The sequence below is a fragment of the Antechinus flavipes genome, chromosome 4 (assembly GCF_016432865.1).
Source record: "Antechinus flavipes isolate AdamAnt ecotype Samford, QLD, Australia chromosome 4, AdamAnt_v2, whole genome shotgun sequence".
Lineage (NCBI taxonomy): Eukaryota > Metazoa > Chordata > Mammalia > Dasyuromorphia > Dasyuridae > Antechinus > Antechinus flavipes.
In genome coordinates, this window is record NC_067401.1 from 235,231,097 (window position 1) to 235,250,175 (window position 19,079).

Here is a 19,079-nt window from a genome sequence, read left to right on the forward strand (position 1 = left end):
GGGTCAATGTTGAAAAATTACCTATGCAGAAACAATAAACTGGGAAAACATTTTTACAATCAAAGGTTCTGATAAAGGCCTCATTTCCAAAATATATAGAGAATTGACTCTAATCTATAAGAAATCAAATCATTCTCCAATTGATAAATGGTCAAAGGATATGAACAGACAATTCTCAGACGAAGAAATTGAAACTATTTATAGACATATGAAAATATGCTCCAAATCATTATTAATCAGAGAAATGCAAATTAAGACAACTCTGAGATACCACTACACACCTGTCAGATTGGCTAGAATGACAGGGAAAGATAATGGGGAATGTTGGAGGGGATGTGGGAAAACAGGGACACTGATACATTGTTGGTGGAATTGTGAACACATCCAGCCATTCTGGAGAGCAATTTGGAACTATGCTCAAAAAGTTATCAAGCTGTGCATACCCTTTGATCCAGCAGTGTTTCTACTGGGCTTATATCCCAAAGAGATACTAAAGAAAGGAAAGGGACCTGTATGTGCCAAAATGTTTGTGGCAGCCCTGATTGTAGTGGCTAGAAGCTGGAAAATGAAAGGATGTCCATCAATTGGAGAATGGTTGAGTAAATTGTGGTATATGAATGTTATGGAATATTATTATTCTGTAAGGAATGACCAGCAGGATGAATACAGAGAGGACTGGCGAGACTTACATGAACTGATGCTGAGTGAAATGAGCAGAACCAGGAGATCATTATATACCTCAACAATACTGTTTGAGGATGTATTCTGATGGAAGTGGATCTCTTCAATAAAGAGAGCCTTAATTGATCAAAGATGGAGAGAAGCAACTACACCCAGAGAAAGAACACTGGGAGATGAATATAAACTGCTTGCATTTTGTTTTTCTTCCCGGGTTATTTATACCTTCTGAATTCAATTCTCCCTGTGCAACAAGAAAACTGTTCGGTTCTGCACACATATATTGTATCTAGAATATACTGCAACCCATTCAACATGTAAAGGACTGCTTGCCATCTGGGGGAAGGGGTGGAGGGAGGGAGGGGAAAAATCGGAACAGAAGTGAATGCAAGGGATAATGCTGTAAAAAATTTACCCTGGCATGCGTTCTATCAATAAAAAGTTATCAAAAAAAAAAAAAAAAGAAGAAGAAGAAGAAGAAGAAAACAAAAAAAAAAGAAAAGAAAAAGAAAAATTACCCATGCAAATGTTTTGTAAACAAAAGGCTTTAATTATATAATATTATATATATATATCTTATTTTATCTTCATAGTTCTATAATGTAGGTGTTTTTATTGTGAATTATTATTTTTATTTTATTTTGTGATTGAGGAAACTAGGTAAATAGTGAGTAATTCATTTGTCCAGTGCTAGACAGTTGAAATTTCTAATTTTTTAATAGATTTTATTGGTCTTTATACACTTTGCCAACTAGTTAGATTATTTTTGCAACATATTGTTCTTTTAAAAATCCTTTTCCCTATAAGATAGTAAATTCTCAATCAAGATGAAGAAAAAATATTTAGCAAATTCAACCCTTAAATTGCATTTTACTTATGCATAAAATCACAAATAAAATCTACTTTGCTAATTGTTTGATCATCCTCAAAATAACAGGTTGTTTTATATATCATTACCAAATGACAGGGAGTAATAAAACACTTCTAAGATCTCATAAATCATTAGTATGCCCCTCCCAGGTCCTGATTCTCTTACATTAATATTTTGTTGAAAGAGCCCTTGTATGATATTGATTGAAACAAGAAATAGAGGGTACTACTAAGTTTGAGTGAATTGGGAAAAGGAATGACCTTATTAATTAGTTCCAAAATAAATTCTTACTGTCATATTGCCTTTATATGAAGTTTAAAATAAAACAAATCAAAAGTCTAGATGACATGACTTTGGATAAGTTATAATATAGAGTAATGAACAGAGAGTTGACCAAAGAGCCAAGAATCCTGGGTTTGATTCCTCTCTCTCTAAATCCTTTTGTGACTCTGAATGAGTCATTTAATCTCTCAATTCCCTGGGAATCTCAAAGACTATAAATTTCAAAGAAAGTGCCAATCTGATTGGTAGAGAAAATTTCTCATCAGGAACTTCATAAGCCATGAAATTATCATTTTGTTACATATTCACTCTATGCCCTTTTAAATGATTTTGGCTACAAATCTATTTCTGCTTATCAAAACATCTGTTTATAATTCTAAATCATTGGCAAATCAATTTCTTAACCTACTGTGCCAGTATTTTTTTTCTTTTGATCCATGCAATTTAAAATTCACCTTGGGTATGAATAACATTGTCATATTACTGAGGATGATTTGAGAAAAAGATGATATTTAGGAAGTAAAGGTAATGGAGTAATGGGTTGTAGACCATTAATTCAAAGAGTGTGGGTATAGAAGAAAAGAAAAGTAGTATGGTCTTTGGAAGGAACAGCAGGGCAAAATGACTTTCTCTTTCAAGTTGCAAGTAAAAAGACCGTTTAAAGAGAGGCTAAAATTTGATGAAGAAAGATATTAAAGATGTTGGTGAAGGAATGGCTAAATATGTGATCAAGGCTCCATTTAGGCTAGTGAAGGAAGATTTCTTAGATGAAGGTAGAGAGCTGAGATTTAGAAAATATGATTTCCTATTGTAATACTGATAAGTAAGTGGGAATAAGAGGTTAGTTTCAGAAGAGTATGTTGTTATAGAAAGAGAGTTCTCTCTGGATTGTATTGCTTTCAGTGAGGTAAGCCTTCTGCAATTGGGCTTTTGGGGAAATAGCAATTAGATTTTTAAGTACTGAGAAGATTTGAAACAGTTTCTGTTAAGTGATCCAAAGAATCAATGAAAAATGAAAAGTAGGATTTCCATTCAGTATTGAATAATACTGAATTCATTCAGTAATGAATCTATCCTATAGTGGACCTGATCTATGTTTCTATTTTTGTTTGTTCTTTGTTTTTCTTGTTGTTTTGTTTTTGTTTTGCAAAAGCATGCTATAATTCAAAGTAAAAGAAAAAATGTAGATAATCTATATCTATATCCATAGAATATCAGTCATTGGGAGGTAACGTGAAGAACTGAAATCTGTAGAAACATGTATAAAATAAGAATAGCAGAATATAGGTATTTATGATAATCTGGTAAGGAAGTAGTGGTTACTCAATTGCAGATAATTATGATTTTTATTGTATATAAGCTTTCGACATCACAATCACACATCACAAGCTTTTTTGGCCATTGCCTGTCAGAAATTTTAAAAAGTCAGGGAAGAAAGATTTGTAATTTTTACATCCAAAGAATCTTCAATCTGCTTCCTGAAACACATATAGAATAGGATGCCTGAAAACAATGCCTTATCTTCCACTTCTAGACTATCAATTAGTAGAGTATTAACTTTGAACAATGATAAAGAAAATATAATGAAGAAAAAATAAGTAATCACCTGAAAATTTTTATTCATCAGAGGATAGGAATAATTATGCTATCTCTGATTTCACTGGTAGAACTAACTCCCAAAGGAGAAAAATCTTTCTGCAATAGAGCTCAGCAGCTTTTCTGCAACTCAAAGACTTAGCGGACCACAGCACTGAAAGGTAAAATGACTTATGTATGGTCAAATAATCAGAAAGTATCAAAATGTACAAATTAATGTAAATCTTTGAAATAAAGAGAAAGGAGTTGGAGAGACAAAGAGAGAGAGAAAGACACAGAGAGACAGAGACAGAGAAAAAGGGAAATGGGGAGAGACACTAGAAGAAAGAGAAAGAGGAAGCAGCAGCAGCACCAGTAACAGCAGCAGCAACAGAACAAGAACAACAACAACAAGAAGAGGAGGAAGAGGAAAAGGAAGAGGAAGAAGAGGAGGAAGAGGAGGAGAAAAGGGAAAAGGAGAAAAAGGAGATTAAGAAAGGTTAGTAAGGGACAGAAGAAAGTGAATATTAAAAATTCCTACAAGAAGATAGAGATAACCATTCTCCAATTGATAAATGGTCAAAGATATGAACAGACAATTCTCAGACGAAGAAATTGAAACTATTTATAGTCATATGAAAATATGCTCCAAATATTATTAATCAGAGAAATGCAAATTAAGACAACTCTGAGATACCACTACACATCTGTCAGATTGGCTAGAGTAACAGGGAAAGATAATGTGGAATGTTGGAGGGGATGTGGGAAAACAGGGACACTGATACATTGTTGGTGGAATTGTGGACACAATTCTGGAGAGCAATTTGGAACTATGCTCAAAAAGTTATCAAACTGTACATACCCTTTGATCCAGCATTGTTTCTACTGGGTTTATACCCCAAAGAAATACTAAAGAAGAGAAAGGAACCTGTATGTGCCAAAATGTTTGTGGCAGCCCTGATTGTAGTGGCTAGAAGCTGGAAAATGAAAGGATGTCCATCAATTGGAGAATGGTTGAGTAAATTGTGGTATATGAACGTTATGGAATATTATTGTTCTGTAAGGAATGACCAGCAGGATGAATACAGAGAGGACTGGCAAGACTTACATGAACTGATGCTCAGTGAAATGAGCAGAACCAGGAGATCATTATATACCTCAACAATGATACTGTTTGAGGATGTATTCTGATGGAAGTGGATCTCTTCAATAAAGAGAGCTAATTCAGTTTCAATTGATCAAAGATGGGCAGAAGCAGCTACACCCAAAGAAAGAACACTGGGAGATGAATATAAACTGCTTGCATTTTTGTTTTTCTTCCCAGATTATTTATACCTTCTGAGTTCAATTCTCCCTGTGCAACAAGAAAACTGTTCGGTTCTGCACACATATATTGTATCCAGGATATACTGTAACCTATTCAACTTGTAAAGGATTGCTTGCCATCTGGGGGAGGCGGTGGAGGTAGGGAGGGGAAAAATTGGAACAAAAGTGAATGCAAGGGATAATGTTGTAAAAAATTACCCTGGCATGAGTTCTATCAATAAAAAGTTATTTTTTAAAAAAAAGAGTATGATAAAACCTTACTGAAATAAAAGCATTTCCAACAGTTAAAGAAGAAGAAGAAGAAGAAGAAGAAGAAGAAGAAGAAGAAGAACAAGAACAAGAACAAGAACAAGAAGAAGAAGAACAAGAAGAAGAAGAAGAACAAGAAGAAGAAGAAGAACAAGAAGAAGAAAAAGAAGAAGAACAAGAACAAGAAGAAGAAGAAAAACAAGAAGAAGAAGAAGATAGAGATAGATTGAGAGTTAGGAAAACAATATATGAATATCCAAAACCTAATACTGCTACCAAAAAGCTCCTTTTGCAGGTTGTAATAATTTCTTCCATAGCCTACTTTTCTCCTGGACTTTTGTTAAGCAGTAAAATTATTTTCAATAAGTTTTATAAAATTATGAACTTATTTTATTTATAATGATTTTAGACACCATAGATTCCACTAATACTTCATGTGCATTCTAATACCTATAAAAAAGTATCTTTACATAGATTTGTGAACTAAAATCATATATAGTATCACTTTTTGAGAAAGAAACAATTGGAGAACTAAATATTATCCTAATTAATTTTTCCTATTCTTCAGTGATATGATCTCATTTTCGGTCTAATTCATCATGCAGATATAACAAGTAAAAGGTAGTAAAATCTTAGTGTCAAAAATGTTTACCATCTCCACCTGGAATATGTATACAATAATAATAATGGCCATTTATGTCTTTTATAGTTTAGAAACTTGTTTTCCTTGCAACAGCAACCTAAAGTATCATAGGCATGATTATTTTATACATGAGAAAACTGTGGTTCAGAAAAATTGAGCAAATTGTTCATTGCATAAAATTAGTAATTCAATTTCAATTAGAGAAATAAGGGGAGGGTATTTATTGATAGTCCTCTGATATGTGATAAGAATATAACACCCAAAAAAGCAAAAATAAATAAATGCAATAAAAATAATCATTGTCCTCAGCAATTTTTCTACTCCTGAGTGTTTGAGCATGTAAACAAATAAACAACTACTTGACAATTTGAAGTGGGAAATAGCAAAAATAATTAGAGGCAATGGGAAAAGCTTTACCTTTCAAATAACATTTGAACTGAACCTTGGAGAAAACTAAGGATTTCAAGGACTATAGTGAAAAAGGAATCTTATTTCAGCTTTGGGAGTATGTTTAAAGCTCTGAAGAGAAGAGAAGTAATACTGATCTCAGGAAACAATAAATAAGTTATTTTGACTGGAATGCATTCATTGTCAAGGAGAATAATATTTAGAAAATGTGTAAAGGGTGGAATAAGCCAGATTGTGAAAGGCTTTAAATGCCATTGTAAGATATTTATGGTTTACTTCAGAGGAAATATCAAGTCATCAATTCTTCTTAAGAAGGAAAATACTATGATCTTCTTTGTGCCATAGGAGAATTATTTTAGGAGATATCACTCATTGAGATTATAAAGCTAAATATCCATGATGATGAGAGTACAATGGGTTTCTGGAGCAACAGAAAGAGTTCTATTGTGGACTTGTTAAATTTAAGATGTGTACAGGACATAAGTGTATGGGCAATTAATAATGCATGAGCTGATCTCTTTGATAAATGTTTATTGATTTATTGTTTTGATTTGGTATCCTTAGAGATAGTAGCTTCACTGAAATGACATAACAAGAATCTAGATTTAAAAAGACTACAAAGTAAAGAGGGTGTGAAGAACACAAAAACAATAGACAGTTTTTGTCTAAGAATATGTGTGCTTAAGGGGAGGACAAATATAAACGGATATTCTGAGTGAATGATAGGATCAAGGGAAGGAATATTGGATAAAGCAAGGGCTGAGCCTCATTGTGGGCACCAAGGAAGAACATTGATAAGACAATGAAAATGAGTGGGATGGAGGAAATAATGGTAAGACAAGCCAAGGAGAAGGTGAATATGTAAATAAAGAGAATGCACTTTTGTAAAGGAAGCACTACTCACAGAATTAACAACAACAACAACAAAAATTTCCCTTGCAGAAGGTGCAAACTGCCTGTGAGACACTCTTTTCTTTTTGTAGGGAGATGGAGCTTCTCAAACACTAGCATAAGACCACTTTGTGTGCTATGAGAGGAAGCTGAGGAGAGTTGATATGAAATTACCTGGAGTAATGCTTCCTAAGCAGGTGTTAAACAACATTGTGTTTAATCTCTGGATAGATAGCAAATGGTTCCAGTGCCCACTAATTTTATCATCATAGCACTATAGGGAAAAACCTTGTTCACTATACACTAATTTTGACACTCTAAGGTAGAGCATGGTAGACAGAGAGGAAACAGAGAAAATAGAGAATGGAAAGGAAAGGGAGATTAATTTGTCCAGAATATAGAGTGGGAAATTAGTTCTGTGAAATGGTAGACAAATGGAAAGAGCATCAACAGTCAATTCTCAAAGCAGTCAGGAGAGATCACAGATAACTGATATTTCAAGCAGAAGGAAGAAAACCTTTCAGGGACTTATATAGCTTGATTGTATTTTTTAAAGATATTCAACAAACAAGTGCTCAATAAGTACAGATATCTTGCTGGAAAAAGCAGTAAAGAGATAAGCTGTTATTCAATAATTCATCAGGGAGAATAATGTCTTTTTTGGTGGAGACAAGAAATGATTCAGACAAAAAGCAAATAAGCAAAAGATTTTGATAATGCAGAAGAGAACTCAAACATTTCTCAAGTGGTTGAAAACTGGAATAATCTAAGCCAATAAAGAAAGGGATGAAGAACAACCTATCAGTTGGGGCTCTATGATTTGCTATAGCAGATTTCATTTTGAACTTGGAGTCAGGAAAACTTGTATTCAACTACTACATCAAACACACACATTTTCTGACCCTGACCCTTGGAATATCATTTAAACTTTCCTAGCCTCATTTTTCCTATTTGCAAAAGTTAAATAATATTAACACCTAAATCATAGTGCTTTTCTGAACATCAAATGAAATAATTTTTATAAATCTCTTTGTTTATCATTTATATTCATTATTAATATTGCTATTTTCATTGTGATTATCAAAAATTATATGAGATTTCCTGGACAGAGGAGATATAGACTTGCAAAAGAATCACAGAATGATAGAGAAAATCCTTAAGTATTACTAGAAAGTAGTATTTTAGCAAAAGAAACAGGGATCCTGGATCCCAAGATTAGTATATTCATATGTTAAAAAGCTGACACATCTTTTCAAGGCCAGACTGAAAGTATGCTATCTTCCTGATGATGAATTCAGGACATGACAGGAATACACACACATACAACACACACACACACACACACACACACACACACACAACTCATATTACAGAGAAAACAATGTAGGCCCCAGAAAGAAGAACAGACTCATAAGTATATACTTTCTTATCATCAACAATTGAAAAGAGAGTAAGAAATGTTACTCAGGGCTTCAAATGTCTAACTACTAATGTTAATTTAATCTAAGCACATTAATGGGTATTAAATAAAGTAAACCTCAATTCTTTTTTTTTTCAAAAAAGGAAGTAAATGAATCCTCATGAATCTCATAGTTATTTTTCATCATTTTACCACTTACCATAAAATGTATTTATATTTTTTTCTATATGAAATTTACATATGCTTAACTGTGTATATTCTTCTTCTTGTCCATTTATAATTTACTATCAGGAAACATGGATTTGATAGGAGGGACTATTTTATATTTATATTTGTGTCCCCTAAACTTACTTAAAATATTCGCAGGATTACAGTAGGATCCTAATAAAGATATGTCAAATTAAAATGGATTAATTAGATATGTTCCTGGCAGCTTGCAAAAAAAAAAATATATAGATAGATAGATAGATAGATAGATAGATAGCATGGTGGATTTCAACAACTGGGAAACTGGCTAGAGATTTATAGGTTATATTTGGCAGGATTTTTTCTGATCTGAATTGACAAAGGAAACAATTAGAAAGTTATAGGAATTTATACACCTTTGTTTTCTCATCACTTTTCTTGATCTTTTCTCTATTTAATGTATAACATAATTTTCTATTAAAATGTAATATAAATAAATGATATATGTATTAATTCAGTATAATGTGTGACCAAGTTGAAAAATGTAAAAGTGGCTATCTAAATCTTAAGGAATCAAATAGGGGATAGAGTCAAGATGGCAGAGAATAGATACATATCTATGTGACCTCCTCTGAGCTTCCCTCAAGTTAACAGCAGATTAAGGCTTTGAAATGGTTATGGAGTAACAGAATGCACAAATATTTGGAATACAAAAAATCTCCAGAAGAAGATACTTTGTAAAGTTCTGTTTCAATTGGGCAGGAGGAGTGGTTGTCAAACTCAGACTGCAGTGAAGACAGCCTGGAGCAAGGAGCTGGGTCAGGGAGCCAAGGTACCTTGGTTATCCACTTACCAGGGAATTTACTATGAGACTCTTAGGCTATTCTGTTCTGGTTGCAAGTAGCTGGTTCAGCAGATTTGCTACAAGACACTACAAAGCAAATAAAAAAAGGCAAATAGTGGGCAACTGAGCCCCAGAAGAATGCAAGATTGGCCCCAGTTACCCAGTAGTCACCAGAAATGGCCCCAGGACAAACAAAAGTGGCTACCCTAGCTTTGCCTTAAGAGAAGACCTCAACCTTTAAAAATGAGCAAAAAAACAAAAAGAACCCACCCCAACCCTGCCATAGATAGCTTTTATGGAGAAAGAGAAGAACAGACTTCAAAGCCTGAAGATCCTAAATCAAAACAACTTCTAATGAAGCCCCAAAAGGTGATATTAGCTGGTTACCATTTCAAAAAGCTCTCTTGGAAGAATTCAAAAACAATCTTAAAAGAGAGAATAAAAATAGAGAAAGGAAATGAGATCTTTGTAATAAGGGAAAGGAAAACTAGAAATTATCTGAAGATTTAAAAAATGGAATTGAAATGGAAAAGTTATAAAAGTCCTTACAAAATAGATATGAAAAATAAACCAATTCATTGAAAACCAGAATTTGTGAAATGAAAAAAAAAAATGCAATGAACAAAACACCTTCAATTGGCCAAATGCAAAAGGAGATGATAAAGTTAACTGAATAAAACAATTCACTAAACATTAGAATTGAACAAATGAAAGTGAATGACTCATTGATACTTCAAGAAACAGTCAAACAAAACCAAAAAATTAAAAAATAAAAAAGGAGAAAATGTAAAATACCTCATTGGAAAAAGAACTGACCTGAAAAATAGACCAAGGAGAGACAATCTAAGAATTATTGGACTTAATAAAAACCATGATTTTTAAAAAAAGAGGCTAGACATCATCTTTTAAGAAATCATCAAGGAAAACTGCCCAGATATCCTAGAACCAGAAGGTAAAAAAGCAATGAAAAAGTTTCCTGATCACCTCCTGAAAGAGACTTCAAAATGAAAACTCCAAGGAACATCATAGTTAAATTTTAGAATGATCAAATTGAGTAGAAAATATTAAAAGCAGCCAGAAGAAAACAATTCAAATATTAAGGAGGCAGAATCAGGATTACCATGGGCCTTGCAGTAGCCACTTTAAAATATTAAAGAGCATGGAATTTGATATTCTGTAAGGCAAAAGAGCTTGAATTACAGACAAGAATCAATTATCCAGCAAAATTGAACATCATCTTTCAGGGGGAAAGATAGGCATTCAATGAAACAAGTGAATTTCATATATTTCTAATGAAAAGAGCAGAGCTGAATAGAAAATTTGATATTCAAATACAGAACTCAAGAGAACCATAAAGAAGTAAAAATAAAAAGAAAAAATAGCTTTCTTTTTAAACTTAAAAAGTTTATAGCCCTATAGGGGAAGATAATATGTTTAACTCACAAGATCTATATGTCTGTTATGATTATTTTTAGAGGGTGCAGGTATAATTTGATTTTATTGTGATGATTTAAAATTAAATTAGAGGGGAAAAGGTGATTTTATTGGAAGAAGAAGAAAATGGAGTTAAAATGGGATAATTATATTTCATGAAGAGGCAAAAGTCCTATTGCGTATGAGAGACAGAGGGGAGGTGGTGAACATTGTGCAGATTTTATTCTCATCAGATTTGACTCAAAGAGAAAATAACAGGCACATTTAGCTTTACAGAGAAGATTGTTTCACCCTATAAGGAAGCAGGAGGGGAAGAAGGAAAGGAAGGGGGAGGCCAGTAGAAAAAAGAAAAGAAATAGAAAGGGACAAGGTAGAAAAAAGGGGGAGGAGCTGCAAAAGAACTGTTTCAGGAGGGTATGATGAGTGACAAAATACTGGGGAGGAGGAAAAGAGGGAAAGGGAAAAGAAAAATATAATGAGATAAATAAGATGGCAGGACATATAGAATTAGTAATTTTATCTGTGAATATTATGGACAACTCTCCCATAAAACAGAAGCAGATAAAAGACTGGATTAAAAGTTAGAATCCTACCATATGTTGTTTATAAGAAATTCATTTAAATCAGAGTTATACATTTAGAGTAAAGGTAAAAGGCTGGAATGAGCAGAATCTATTATGCTTCAGCAGAGGTTAAAAAAAAAAAAAAAGCAGTGTTAGCAATCCTAATCTCAGATCAAACAAAATCAAAAATAGACCAAATTAAAAGAGATAAAGAAAGAAAATACATCCTACTTAAAGGTACCATAGATGATGGAGTAATATCAATAGTAAACATAGATGCACCAAGTGGTACAGCTTTCAAATTCCAAGAGGAGAAGTTAAAAAAAACTGCAAGATGAATTAGATCACAAAACTATAATAATGCGGGATCCCAACTTTGCTTTCTCAGAATTTGATAAATTGAACCACAAAATAAACAAGAAAGAAGTTAAGGAGGTAAATAGAAACCTAGAAAAGTTTAAAATGATATACCTTTGGAGAAAATTGAAGTGAGACAGAAAGCAGTAAACTTTTTTTCTAAGCATTTCATGAAACCTATACAAAAATTTTCCATAAAAACCTCAAAATAACTGCAGAGAGAAAGAAATTGTAAATGTTTTTTTTTTTTTTTTTTTTTTTTTTTTTTTTTAGATCATGATGCAATAAAAACCAAATGCAATAAAAGGCCAGGGGAAAACAAACCAAAGATTAATTGGAAACTAAATAATCTAATCCTAAAGAATGAGTAGGCAAAACAACAAATTTTTGACATAATCAACAACTTCATCTAAGAGAATGACAATAATGAGACAATATACCAAAATTTGTGGGATGCAGCCAAAGCAGTTATTAGGGGAAATTTTATATTTTAAGATGCTGACTTGCATAAAATGCAAGTGAAAGAGAAGATCAATGAATTGGGAATGAAACTAAAAAAGCTAGGGAAAAGAAACCAAATTAAAAACACTGAAATACCAAATTTGAAATTCTGAAAATAAAAGGGAATATTAATAAAATTGAAAATAAGAAAACTATTGAATTAATAAATAAAAGTAAGAATTGGTTTTATGAAGAAAAACAACAAAATAGAGAACATTTTAGTTAATTTTATTAGAAAAAGGAAAGAAGAAAATGAATTTTTTATTCATGAAATTGAAAAGGGAGAACTTTCCACCAATGAAGAGGAAATCAGAGGAACAATCTCAAATTATTTTGTCCAACTATATATAAAACTATGATAATCTAAGTGCAATGGAGGAATATCTACAAAGCAATAGATTGCCCAGAATAACAGAAGAAGATTAAATTATTTAGTCCCAATTTAGAAAAAGAAATAGAAGAAGCATTAATCAATTCCCTAAGAAAAAAATTTCTAGGGCCAAACAGATTTTCCAGTAATTACAATACTGGGCAAACAAGGAAAGAAGCAGACCTACCAAATTCTATTCATGACACAGTGCTGATACCTAAATCAGGTAGGGTGAAAACCGAGAAAGAAAATTATACATCAATTTCCTTAATCAATATTGATGCAAAAAATCTTAAATAAAATATTAACAAAGAGATTACAGAAAATCATCCCCAGAATAATATACCAAGACTAAGTAGGATTTATACCAGCAATGAAGGGGTGGTTCAAAATTAGGAAAACTATTAGCATAATTGACTATATCAATGACCAAACTATCAAAAATCATATGATTATCTCAATAGGTGCAGAAAAAGCATTTGATAAAACCAGCACCCATTCCTATTAAAAACACTACAGAATATAGGAATAAATGGAGTTTTCCTTAAAATGATCAGTAGCATCTATTTAAAAAACATCAATAAACATTATATCTAATGGGTACCAATTAGAACCATTCCTAATAAGATCAGGGGTGAAACAAGTTTGCCCATTATTATCATTGCTATTCAATATTGTATTAGAAATGTTAGCTTTGGCAACAAAAGAAGAAAGAGATTAAAGGAATTAGAGTAGGTAATAAAGAAACCAAATTATCACTCTTTGTAGATGAGATGATGGGCTACTTAGAGAACCCTAGAGGATCAACTAAAAAACTATTAGAAACAATTCAAAAGTTTAGCAGAGTTGCAGAACACAAAATAAATCCTCATAAATCTTCAGAATTTTAATATATTTCCAACATTATCCAATAGCAAGAGATACAAAGAGAAATTCCATTTAAAATAGCTCTCAATAATATAAAATATTTGGAATCTACATGCCAAGTCAAAGTCAAGTACTACATGAACACAACTACAAAATATTTTACACACACACAAAAAAAAGTGAGATCTATTGAGGTGGAAAATTACTAAATGCTCATGGGTAGGCCAAGTAAATATAATAAAAGTGACAATATTACCTAAATTAATCTACCTATTCAGTGCCATAACAATCAAATTCCCAAGTAATTATTTTATAGAAATAGAAAAATAATAATAAAGTCCATCTGGAAGAACAAAAGATCAAGAATTTCAAGAAAAATAATGAAAAAAAAAATGCAATTAAACATGGCCTGGCTGTGCCAGACCTAAAATTATATTACAGAGCAGTGGTCATCAAAACTATTTGCTACTGGCTAAGACAGAGAAGTCATTCAGTGGAATAGGTTAGGTTCAGTTCACAGGACAAAATAGCTAATGACTATAGTAATCTACTGTTTGCCAAACTTCAGAACCCCAGCTTTTGGGATAAGAATTCACTGTTTGACAAAAACTGCTGGGAAAATGGGAAACTAGTATAACAGAAACAGTGCATTGACCCATAACTAACAACGTATATCAAAATAAGTTTGAAATAAGTTCATGATTTAAATAATCTTTATTATAAGCAAATTAAAAGAGCAAAGGATAATTTACCTCTCAGATCTGTGAAGGCAGAAATAATTTGTGGCCAAAGAAAAACTTGAGTTCATTATTGAAAGATAATTTTACATTATATAATATTAAGTTTAAAAGTTTTTGTACAAACAAAACTAATACAGACAAGATTAGGAGGGAAGCAATAAACTTGGAAAACATTTTTCCATTTAAAAATTCTTATAAAGGTCTCATTTCTAAAATATATAGAGAATAATTATATTATCCAGAAGTCCTGGAGAGACTTATATGAACTGATGCTGAGTGAAAAGAGCAGAATCAGTATATCATTATATACTTCAACAAGAATACCATATGATGATCAATTCTGATGGACCTGGACATCTTCAGCAATGAAATGAACCAAGTCAGTTCCAATGGAGCAGTAATGAACTGAACCAGCTACACTCCGCGAAAGAACTCTAGGAGATGACTAAAAACCATTACATAGAATTCCCAATCCCTATATTTTTGTCTGCCTGCATTTTTGATTTCCTTCACAGGTTAATTATATACTTTTTTCAGAGTCTGATTCTTTTTGTACAGCAAAACAACAGTTTGGACATGTATAATATATATTTTTTAATTTATACTTTAACATATTTGACATGTATTGATCATCCTGCCATCGGGGGAGGGGGGGAAGAGGGGAAAAATTGGAACAAAAAGTTTGGCAATTGTCAATGCTGTAAAATTACCTATCCATATAACTTGTAAATAAAAAAGCTATAATAATAAAAACAAATAGATAAGACAAGAAATGAAAAGAAACATATTGAAGGAAACTTGTATTATAATATGAACATCAATGGCTATTGTCTATGAAGCAGCATAGTAATTGCTAGGATGATACAAATATTAGACAAGACAGTTCCTGCCATTATAGAATTTATTGTTTAATTATGGATTTAGGCAGAAGAATATATACCATTATCCATAGAATTGAAAAGAACCACATATTAGGTACATCCATTCATATGATCAGTTTAGACATGAAAGAGAATTTTTAATCCACTTCTGTTTTTGTTTTAGATATCTACACATTTTTATTTATGTAGAATTACATATGAATCTATATGCATATTATACATATATACATTTTATTATATATCTTATATGCAACTCACAATATTATATATGTATGTGTGTGTGTATATATATATATATATATATATATATATATATATATATATATGTTACTTAGGGTCCCCATATGCAAGCTAATATATGGCTCCTTAGCAAATACATATTAATATACACATATACATAATACATACATATATATACACACATATGTCTGTATATTCATATACATATATATTTAAATTCTTAGTGAGTGAAAATAGTTTTTTTTTTTTTACTTTTTCTCAAAAATGCAAAAGAATTTTTAACAACTTTTTTTTTATGTTGAGTTCTGTGATGAATGAAAAGTTTGAGAGAGATAGTTTCTGGATAATAACTAATCAGGTAGCAAATAATAAATTAAGATCAGTAGTCCTTTTGGCAATTAAAGATGAACTCTAGGATCAGCTAAATGCTTCAATACCCTTGGAAGAGTGATTATTCCAACAGGAATTAACTTCGATTGTTCAATAATAAGAGAATGAATATTATAATGAGAGTTGTGTTTCTTCTAATAAGGAGCTAAGAGATTTCACTTTGATCAAATCATTCTTGGACAGAGAGACTAATTTTCATCCATACCATACACCCTTTTTTGTAGCACAGACAAAGGGATTCTCCTCCACTAATATCATTTATGTAGTTGAATAATAGTTTAAAATTCACCTATATTAGATCCTTTTTGCCTTTTAATCTGAAATAAGCTGTCTCATTGAGTGGGGTCCTGAACAAGATTGAGGAGAATATTATTCCCATCTCATCATCACCTCTGTCCTTCAGAAGCTGCCTTAACCTAGTTTCCAAATAAAGAAATAGAAAAGGAAAACATCCTTATTAATTGGTTGTTGATCATAATATCTCTCATTTCAAAATTCTCTTCCTCCCACCTTTCTCTTCCTTTCATCCTCTTTGAGATGATTATCAATATACTATGGCTTATATGAGCAACTCATGTAAAAGACATTTCCATTTTAGTTTTGTGAAAGAAAACACAAAACAAACAAAAACAGAAACAATATAAAGTGAAAATGTTATGTGTGAATTTGTATTTAGACTCCAACATTTTTCCCCCTTTGGATATGTATAGCATTTTTCATTATGAGCTGTTTTGAATTTTCTTAGATCATTGTATTGCTGAAGATGTCTAATTTATTCAGAGTTGATCATCATAGAGGATTACTATTACTGTATACAATATTCTGATTCTGATCATTTGATTTTGCATCAGTTCATGAAAGTCCAGGATTTTCTGAATGGCTTTTGCTCATCAGATTTATAGCACAATAGTAGACTATATATATATAATTTTTCTGCCATTCTCCAATTGATTGACAGTTCCTCAATTTCCAATTCTTTGACACCAAAATAAGCTGCTATAAATATCTTTGTATGTGTAGGTGCTTTAGCTTTTTCCTTGCTCTCTTAGGATTAAGATCTAGTAGAGGTATAGCTCCATCAAAGGATATGAAGAGTTCTGAGGTCTGTTAAGCATAATTTGAAAGTGTTCTCCAGAATGGTAAGATCAGTTCACAACTCCATTAATTGCATTACTAGCATACTAAATACATTAGTGTCTTAATTTCCCCACATCTCCTCTAGCACTTGTCATTTCTTTTTCTATCGTCATATATAAACTAATACATAATTGCAAAGTAGTACTTCAGAGTTATTTTAATTTGCATTTCTCTAATCAATAGTGATTTAAAGTTTATATATGGCTATGCATATATTTATATATGTCTTGCATATGGTAGGCATTTAATAGAAGCAAGTTCATTGAGAGACCAATATGGGCTTATTTGAGTTAATAGTGGAAACAATACCTTCAGACTTGTGTTTTAGGATCACTAAGATGCAAAAGTAAGGAGACAGAGAAGAGAAATGACAGCTATCCCATTAATTCATTCCAAACAACTTAAGATATCAGCTCAAGCGCAATTCTGGAGAAACACAGTCAACAACAGGTACAGATGAGATAAGTTTTTTTTTTTTTCTTTTCTTTCAAAGGTAATAGAGAAGATGAGAAGAAAAGATCCATGACAGTGGTATGGGGAGTGTTTTAGGCAGCGACAACAACAGCAACAACAACAATAACAACAAGAAGTAGGTACAAGAGCAGTAGCAGATTTTGGAGCTTTCATCAAAGTAAAGACAGTAAAGGAATTACACAACTAGTCCAAAAGAAACTACAAAGGACCCCAGTGCTAGCACTGAGCATAGGACCAGGAACTGTTTGGCAACTCTATTGTTCATAGCCAGTTCCAGGGTTGAGAGGAGTGTTGAAGCATGAAATTGGGAAATTAGTTATATAGTAGGTTTCTTTGATAAAGTAATTGTTTCTCAAATATATAGGAAACTGGGTTAAGTTTACCTCCAAAAAGAGTCATTACCCAGTTGGTTAATTGGTTAAGGATATAAAAATATAAGTAAGAAGTTTTCAGAATAAATCAAGGCTATCAGTAGTTATGGGGGGGAAGGGGTTGATCTAAACAACTATTGATTAGAGAAGTACAAATTAAAACAATTTTGAGATACCACCCCACACATATCAGGTTAGCTAACATGAAAAAAAAAAAAAGAAGTGCTAAAAATACACTTTTTCATTTTAGGACAATACTGTCTGTTGCTGGAGTTGTCATTAGGGATGACTATTCTAGAGAACAATTTGGAGCTTTGTACAAAAAATTATGAAATTCTACATAATCTTTGACCCAATAATACCTACTAGGTCTGTATACCAAATAAATAAAAGAGAAGGAGAAAAGTCTTCTATCTATCTATCTTGGTGTGTATGTATGTATACAGACACCTACAGAGATGTACTCACATAACCTATCATGCTATAAGAAATGGTAAGTGAGATGGTTTCAGAAAATTCTGAGAGGACTTACATGAACTGATGCAAAATGAAATGAGTGGAACCAATAGATCATTGTAACACATTAACAACAATAATATAATAATAATTATCTGTTAAAGATTTAGCTAGTCTAGTTAATACATTGATCCATGACAATTTAAAAGGGCTCATGATAAAAAAAAAGAAAACTATGCACATCAAAAGAGAGAATTTATAAGGACAGATTTAAGAATATTTTCTTTTTCTTACTTCATTTTTCTTGTATCTTTCAATAATGTTAATATGAAAATATACTTTGCATAACTTCACATATATAATTGATATCATATCATATGCCTTTTACTGAAGGAAGAGAATTTGAAGCTCAATTTTAAAACTTAATGTATAAAATATACTTTAAAACGAAGCTGAGTAAGAATTATTTGAAGACAGGAAAAGCATAATAAAGGGACACTACTTAGGAAGTCAGTGAAACTGAGGGATCAAAGGTAATGAAAAACTGAAATTGTATGGTATTTTATGAGTTGGAAGGAGACAGATGTGAGAGATGTTGTAGATATAAATTATTAATATTTAAGAACAAGTTAGGTACATAGAGAGAGGGGAAATGAATAATTTCTGAGGTTACAAAGATACCTATCAATCTTATGTGGTTCTTTTCCTTTCTGCAATGATGATGGTGAAATGGAAGAAAATTGGGAGAAAGTGCCCAATCAGAGGTTTTAGAAATGGTTAGTACTTTAAGAATGAAATCTATGCCTGATGACTAACAAATATACACTCTTTTGGAAGAATTGATACTTACTAACCTTGACATTTTCAATGTAAATGAAACCAAAAGAATAAATAATATCAAAGGGAAATGGAAGCATTGCTCATA